The following is an 8,455-nucleotide window of genomic DNA, read 5'->3' on the forward strand; positions in this document are numbered from 1 at the left end:
TCTTTCTAACAACCTCTGACCCATATCTCTTTCACCTAGTGACCACGTGGCTGATTGGTTCTCAGGGCTATTCACCTGGCTCCCTCAGGGCTTCAGATTAATTCTGCAAAGACTTCTTGAAGCTAGGATTCGTACTCCTTATATGAAGACTCATTATCCTATAGTCTGCTGTTCACGTAAATGCTTTACTAAAACTGTGGATGAAAGTACTAACGTCTTTGTCATGCAAGCTTTGGAACCCCAACCAGGCACCTATAAATACATGCAGGCAGCTGAAAAGGCAGTTTTACTCCTCTTACTTTGGGGCCAAAACCTATCCCACTACACCCTGTCAGCAGGAAGAAGTTAGAGCAGTTGTTCGACTTTTCCCATCTCTGTTGCTCACACCTTAAAAATAAGATGTGTTGAAACCCCCAAAATGGGGACTGAGACTGTATTTGCAAACATTTTAAGAATTAGGAAAAGATCTGACTTCGCCAAATTCAGCTTGCCATTAATATTCAAGCTGCCCTTAGTCATTGCTGGCCATGAGTCAAACTAACTTTGGGAAGGATTTAGTTTGTAATTTAACTAAGATAGCAAAGATAACAGCCCCTCCCCCAAAACAAACCCTCTCTTTGCTGGACACAAGAGCACCTTTGTAAAAATAAAGTCATAAGATTAGAAATTAAGGCTCAAGAGGTCAAACCAAATTAAAATAGCTGTAAAATAAAATACACAAATAAAGTTAACCAAGGAGGTGAAAGACCTCTAGAAGGCAAACTGCAAAAGACTGAAGAAAAATGTGAAGATGATACAAACAAATGGCAAGACATCCCATGCTCATGAATCTGAAGGATTAATATTTTTTAAATGACATATCACTCAAAGAAATCTACAGACTCAATGTGGTCTCTATTAAAATATTAATGACATTCTTCACAGAAAGAGAAAAACAAAACACTGAAATTCATATGGAACCACGAAAGACCCCTCATAGTCAAAGCAATCCTAAGCCAAAAGAACAAACCTGGAGACATTACGGTACCAGACTTCAAAATAGACAACAAAGCTGTCGGAACCAAAACAGGGTAGTAGTGACATAAAAACAAACACATCGACCAAATCCAACAGAATAGAAAACTCAGAAATTAATCTATGCATTTATGGCCAACTGATTTTTGAAAAAGGTACCAAAAACACTAATCAGGGAAAGAACAGTCTCTTCAATAAATGGTGTAGGGAAAACTATATACATGAGCAAAATATTAAAACTAGATCCTCACCTCTTACCCTTTACAAAAGTCAACTCAAAATGGATCAAAGACTTAAGTGTAAGACCCAAAACTATAAAACTATTAGAAGGAAACATAGGGAAAATGCTTCAGGACATTGGCCTGGGAAAAGATTTTATGAATAAGACCTCAAAAGCACAGGCAACAAAAGCAACAATAAATAAATAAAAGTATATCAAACTGAAAACCTCTGCACAGCAAAGGAAACAATTAACAGAGTCAAAAGGCAACCTACAGAATGGAAGAATTTGGAAACTATTCATCCAACAAAAGATTAATATCCAGAATATATAAACATTTAAACGTCTCAACAGCAAAAAACAACCCAATTTAAAAATGGGCAGATAATCAGAAAAGACATTTGTCAAAAGAAGACATGCAAACAGCTAACAAATATATATAAATTGCATTTGTAATCATCTGGGAAATGCAAATAAAAACTACAGTGAGGTAGCATCTCACCACAGTTAGGATGACTATTATCAAAAAGACAAAAAATAACAAATGCTGGCAAGCGGACAGCGAAAAGGGAACACTTTTACACTCTTGGTGAAAATTTAAACTAGTACAACCACTGTGGAGAACAATATGATGGCTCCTAAAACAAAAATGACAACTAGCACTACCATGTGATTTAGCAGTCCCACCACTGTGCATTTACCCAAAGGAGAGGAAATCAGTATATTGAAGAGACATCTGCACCTCCATGTTTATTGCTACAGTATTCACCATAGCCAAGATATGGAATTAACCTAGATGTCCAACAACAGATTAATGGAAAAAGGAAATGCTATATATATATGCACAATAGAATGCTATTATGCCATAAAAAGGAATTAAATCCCATCATTTGTGGCAGCATGGATAGAACTGGAGGACATTATGTTAAGTGAAATAAGCCAGGAACGGATAGCTAAACACCATATGTTCTCGCTTATGTGTGGAAGCTAAAAAAAGTTGATCTTATAGAAGTAAAAAGTAGAACAGGATACTAGAGGCTGGGAAGGGGAGTGAGAAGGAGGTTATTAGGAGAGATTTGTTAAATAATACAAAATTACAGTCAGATAGGATAAATAAGTTCTAGTATTTTATAGCACTGTAGGATGACTATAGTTAATAACATATAGGTTCAGATAGCCGGGAGGATATGAAATGTTTCCATCACAAAAAAATGCTGAATGTGTGAGATGATGGATATCTTAATTACCCTGATCTGATCACTATACATTATATGTATTGAAACATTATTACATATCCCACAAATGTATAGAATTATTATGTGACAATTTTAAAAATAAAATAAAATTAGAAAAAAGTAAAATGACAACTCTGAACTTTATTCTTTTAGCAATGGGAATTCAATGTAGGGTTTTAAAATGTATACAGTGGAAATGTAATTAAATTAACTTGGTATTAGTTTATAGCAAAGCTTCCCAAATCAACATACAGCAGCATGTTATTTTGCCTGCAAGGGTTTCAGTGCTTTGAAATAGATATTTCCCCTCAGTCCCCAGAAAGAATAAAGCCTTCCAGATGAGAGGGCTTCAAATATGAGCAGAATTATTTGTTTATCCCAGTGTCTTTCCAAGTTTATTTTCTACATGGGGCATGAAGTAAAAATTATTGGGAAGCATAGGTTTGCATGATGATGGAAAAGGGAAAGCCTAAAGACAGGGAAAATAGCTAACAAATTAATATACAGTGTGTTTACTGGAGTTGTATGCATTTTCAGAAGAGGCATTCTTTCCCTACCAGTTGAATGTTCCTACAAGGTCACATACCAGTTAAACTCCACTATTTTGTCTTTTAGTGACCATGCTTCAGTCCACTTGCCCAACTCCTGAGATCTTATTAGGAAGCTGCTGAAAACATTTCAGATGTTGTTATCTATCAGGAGACTGCCTTTCCCTGGCACTGGCTGAGACAAATTGTTTTTATTTTATTTTACTTTATTTTATTTTATTTTATTTATTTATTTTATTTTATTTTATTTTATTTTATTTTATTTTATTTTATTTTATTTTATTTTTGGCAGAGCTAGCTGAGGCTTTATTTGGAAAAAAACAAAAACAAAACTGTTTCATAGATGGAGGCATGGGCGGAGGGTACCCCAGGCAGTGAACTCCCCTGATGGGTAGGCCGAAGGCTAGGGCTGAGCCCAGAGAAGACCTTAGCCCTCAACCCACTCATGGTGGGAGTGACCACCAGTGTCTGCCTCAGGTGGGTCTCCTGTTCCCTATGCTCCACTGAACAAGAGCCTCTGCCACAGGCCATGGGGCAGCCACAGGATGGGGTAGGCCGGGAGGGGCTGCCATGGCCATTCTCTTGGGCAGGAGATCAGACGACTCAGAGGCCAGCTTCCCATCGTGAGTCTCAATCTTCTTCATACCCACAGCCCTACAGGAGCTGGTACTCCTGAAGAAGCTGGAGCCCATGCCAGAGCCAAAGCTGGAGCCCAGGCCATAGCTAAGGCCAGGGCTTGTGAGGCCTCTGTAAGCCAAGTTCAGCCCACCTGAGCAGACACTGGTGATCTTCGTATGGATACTTATGTTCCACATCCCAGACTTCAGCTGGTTCTCCTCTCCCTCCAGCAGCTTCCTGTAGGTGGCAATCGCAATGTCCAGGGCCAGCTTGACATTCATCAGCTCCTGGTACTCATGCAGCTGTCACACCATGTCCTGCTTGGCACACTGCAGGATGGCCTCCAGCTCCAACAGCTTGGTGGCCTTCACAGCCAGTTCCACATGCTGCTTGGCATCCATGATGACAGCTTCCAGGGAAGCTCCTTGGCCTTTGAGGCCCTCAGTCTCAGCCTGGAGCCCACTGATGTTGATACAGGATTTTTCTCAGCCACTTTGCCAATCAGAGACTTCTGGATGGTGATGCCCCTCCTGGGAGACAGACACCCTGTCTACTCAGCCAACCAGGCCATGCCTGGCTTATATGCTGGCATGGATCCCATGGCCACTGAGACTGTGTACTCAGTCCCTGGCAGGAGGGGGTGTATGAGCAAGAATGCAGGGTCTGGCCAGCTGCTCCAAGCACCAGCACAGGAGCAGGCTCCATGCAGGACTTGCAGCTGGACTGGGTGTGTCACAAACAACTCCTATGGTAGACTCTGGTGTCCAGATGAGGGGAATGCAATGGCACCCAAACCAGGGTGCCTGTGATCCCAAAACCCTACATGGGGTGTTACAGCATGCTAATAGCTTCCTCCCATGGCTCTGGAACTGGCTTAAACCCATCGCTGTTTCCCATTGTGTGGGGTGGGTGCCCTCCACCAACAGAGGGCAGAGGGCCACAGTGTTACAGCCTTCTTTCTATGCATATTCAGTGAGTCCCAAGTTCTTGTCCCACATCCAAGAAGAATGAGGTTATGCTGAAAACTGAAAAGTGAGGAGGGTGGAGAAGAGTTTTATTAAATGACAAAACAGCTCTTAGTGGAGAGGAGATGCAGGGTGGTCCTCCACCAGAAGTCAGGTGGTCTCTCTCCCAGTGGGGCTGGGACCAGAGCTTTTATGAGCTCAGAATGGGGGAGTGCATGATGATTGGCTTGTGAGTGTGCAAAAAATGCTAAAACAAAAGTGTCACTCAAAGGTGGGTACAACAGTGTAAAAAACCAATTAGGGAAGAGTAGCTATATGTAAAATAGGTGAAGGGTAGAGATCAAACAGAAGAAAGCATGCCAAATGGGAAAAGGTTCTCAATCTGGTCTGTGGATTTACCAGGGACTTGTAGCTAGGCTTTAAACTGCCTTCAGTTTGAAACTTGGGTTTCACCAGGGACCAGCCCCTGTCTTCCTAGGATTTGTCTGCCTCCTACCACTAACAATGTTACAGTTCATCTCAATGATATCCATCTTTGTGTGACACAGCTCATCCCCATGCTTTCCAGCCAGCATCTGCAGCTCCTCATACTTGATCTGGTACATGCGCTCAGCCTTGGCCAGGCTGTGGTTGACAATGTCCTCATACTGGGTCTTGACGTCAGCAATGATGCTGTCCATTTCTAGGGAGTGGCTGTTGTCCATAGACAGGACCATAGATATCTCTGAGATCTGAGAATGCAGCTCACAGATACCCTCTCTATACATCTGCCTGAGGAAGTTGATCTCATCAGTCAGTCCTTCCAGGAGAGATTCTTGCTCTACCTTGTTTATGCAAGCTTCATCCATATCCTTCTTGATGAGGACAAATTCATTCTAAATCTCTGTATGTTTATTGATGTCACCCTCGTACTTATTATTCAAGGCCTTCAGCAGCCCCTGCATGTTGCCAAGCTCTGTCTCCAGCTTTAGCTTCTCTTGGTCCAGAGTGTCCCACTGCCTCCAAAGGTTGTTGATATCGCTCTCAAGCATGTTGTCCATGTAGCTCTGGGCTGTCTTCTGCTACTGCAGGAGGCTCCACTGGTCTTCAGCATCTGCTGCTGCTGCTCCAGCAGTACACCTTGTTGATGAAGGAGGCAAACTTGTTGAGGGTGTTGATCTGCCCCTTCTCCTGGGTGTACGTGGCCTGGATGTTGGAGTCTACCTTTGGCTTAAGGGGACTCAGTAGGCTCTGGTTCACCATGATGGCTATGAGGCCCCCCAATATCACTAGCCCCACCATAGTCTCCACCCAGACCCATGCCAGTTCCCTACCCACCCCAGAAACTGCTGCTACTACCCATTTGGGAGAAGTTCAAGGAGTTGTTCCTGGCCCACACATGTAGGAGTAGCTGCTGAAAACCTGGAGGCCAGAGATGGACACCTTGTAGGACTTCTGGGTCACCCTGATGGACATGGTGAAGGCAAGTGTGGAGGCAGGCAAGCCAAACCAAGTGGAAATTTGAGGAGTGCAGAATCTGCTTCCAGGTACAATTATCATCTTAGAGAGACGTTTAGCAACCACCTGATGGTCATCTGACATTCCTGGTTTTGTGGTGGGGGGGGCCTCTCCTGCCCTGCTCATGTCTGACTAGCTGCCTACTGTTACAGAATGCCTAACCCAGCAATGCAAAATGCAAATACATTGTCCTGTAGATCTGGTAACATAAGAACTTAAAATGGAGAAGAAAATTCTATAGTGAGTACAAAGATATCATATGTAGATATCCCTTATGCTAAAATATGACTCTGAAAATAGGTATTCCTAACAGCACTGACCAGATGGCCTTGTTCAAATGCAAGTTGCCAATCTGAACCACATGAAGTACCAATGCAATGTGAAAGCCATTTATTAGCAATGCAAATGTCAAGCTACCTCTGATTTTCCCAAAAGCAGGATAAACAAAATAAATGAGCCATTAGGAGGCACAGGTGAGATACTCAGGCTTCAAGAACCCTGCTTTGATTACTTTGAAAGGCAGAGAAAGGCAGCATAACAAGTTTCCACTTGAACAGAGTGTGTTTATTCAGCTTGATGCAAGTCAGAGGAAATAGCCCTAATAGTTTTGAATTGCTATAAAAGCTTGTATGCACTTGTCAGATTTATGCGCTTAGGCCATAAAAGCAAAAGAGTCTTAGAGGCATTTTCTAAATTAAGCGATTCAGGTATAAATTCAAAGACAGAGAAGAAATGCAAGCTTCACATACACCAGAGCATGTGCCCAAAATGACCTTTCTCTTACTTTTACCCTAAGATTTTCTTTTCATCCTTCAACACTAGCTCAAATATTTCTGCCTCAAGTGAAGTGTCTCCTGAACCCCTCTACCCATCACTTCTGCCAGCTGATGACTTACAGCAACTTGTACATCCCTCCATTGGAACACTTTGCTTTATAATTATTTATTTAACTTCCTCTTCTTGTGTTCTGTGATGTCTTCAGAGGCAAAGATTGTATACTATTTGTGTCTCCAAACTTCAGAAGCTTTCACAGAAAAGATTGTAACCATGTATATTCGCAACCAAAATCAAGAAAAAGAGATGATCCCTAATACTTTAGTTTGCTAGATTTTTGTTGAGCTCATAGTGATGCTTATAAATCTGATAGTATAATGCTAGATAAGTATTTTAAAGGATAATTGTACAAAGAAAGTAAAATCATGACTCTCGTGGGGATAGAAATTGAGCACTATTAAATATTTTAACTATAAATTAGAGAATCAGGCAGATGTCACAACTTTTCAAAGGAGAAGTAAAACAAGGATAAATGTGTATAGAGAAAACTTTCCTCAGTAAAGAAACGTTGAACTTAAATGATAAACCAATGCAACTGGCTTCTTTTCCATGGGAGGAGAATGGAGGAAAGTCAGTTAAACCTCCCCACCAGACATAATTCATTTGCATTTCTAGGAACATGAATTATTTTGCATTGCTACCAGTTATCTATAATTTGCAAAGTTATAAAATACTGCAAAAGCTAGACTCAGATAACCTGGAAGTGCATTGCAATGAGTTTAATATTTGTGTACCCCCAAAATTCATATGTTGAAACCTAACCCCAAGGTAATGGTATTTGAATGTAGAACCTTTGGGAAATAATTAAGTCATGAGGGTGGGGTCCCCATGAATGAGATTAGTGCCCTTATAAAAGGGATCCCCAAAGAGCTCTTTCTACCACGTGAAGATAAAAGAAGTCAGCCAACTACAGCAAATGAAAGAGCTCTCCACAGAAACCTACATTACTGGCACCCTGATCTTGGACTTCTAGCCTCCAGAATTGTGAAAAAATAAATTTCACTTGTCTGCAAGCCACTCTGTTTATGGTATCTTGCTATAGCAGTCCAAGCTGGTAAGACAAATCTGCTCTAATCTAAATAATGCATTGTTTCTCATAGAAGACATCCAATAATCTTTGTTATTTAGTCCAAATTTTCTTACATTGTGTCATCTTAAAGGCCGAGTGTGAGATCTTACGTTCTTTCATTGAAAGGTCAACGTATGATCAAAAATTGTTTTTGTCCATTTGTAAGACAATATTTCTAAACTCCTCTCAACACACTGTTATATCATTAGCCCTTCCATAGTAATGAACCAATAACAACAAAAACTAATATTTGGGAAATTACTTTTTGCCAAGTAGTGTGAAGAGGGCTTTATCTAAAGAATTTCTTTAATCCTCATGCCAACCTGATGAGGTAAAAATTTCATTATACTCATCTCATAGAAGAGAAAACAGATCACTAACAAAGCCTCTAAATCACAGAACTGGCATGTATCAGACCTGAATTCTAAGCAGAAAATTCTCTCTCTGCTGTCTAA

At 41.0% G+C, this 8,455-nt stretch overlaps 1 pseudogene; it reads right to left on the reverse strand.

Annotated features, from left to right (window-relative positions):
- Window positions 1–3,490: 3,490 nt before the first annotated feature.
- On the reverse strand, window positions 3,491–6,055 carry LOC104679164 (annotated as a pseudogene).
- Window positions 6,056–8,455: the final 2,400 nt, after the last annotated feature.

Source organism: Rhinopithecus roxellana, chromosome 9, assembly GCF_007565055.1.
Source record: "Rhinopithecus roxellana isolate Shanxi Qingling chromosome 9, ASM756505v1, whole genome shotgun sequence".
NCBI classification, from domain to species: Eukaryota; Metazoa; Chordata; class Mammalia; order Primates; family Cercopithecidae; genus Rhinopithecus; species Rhinopithecus roxellana.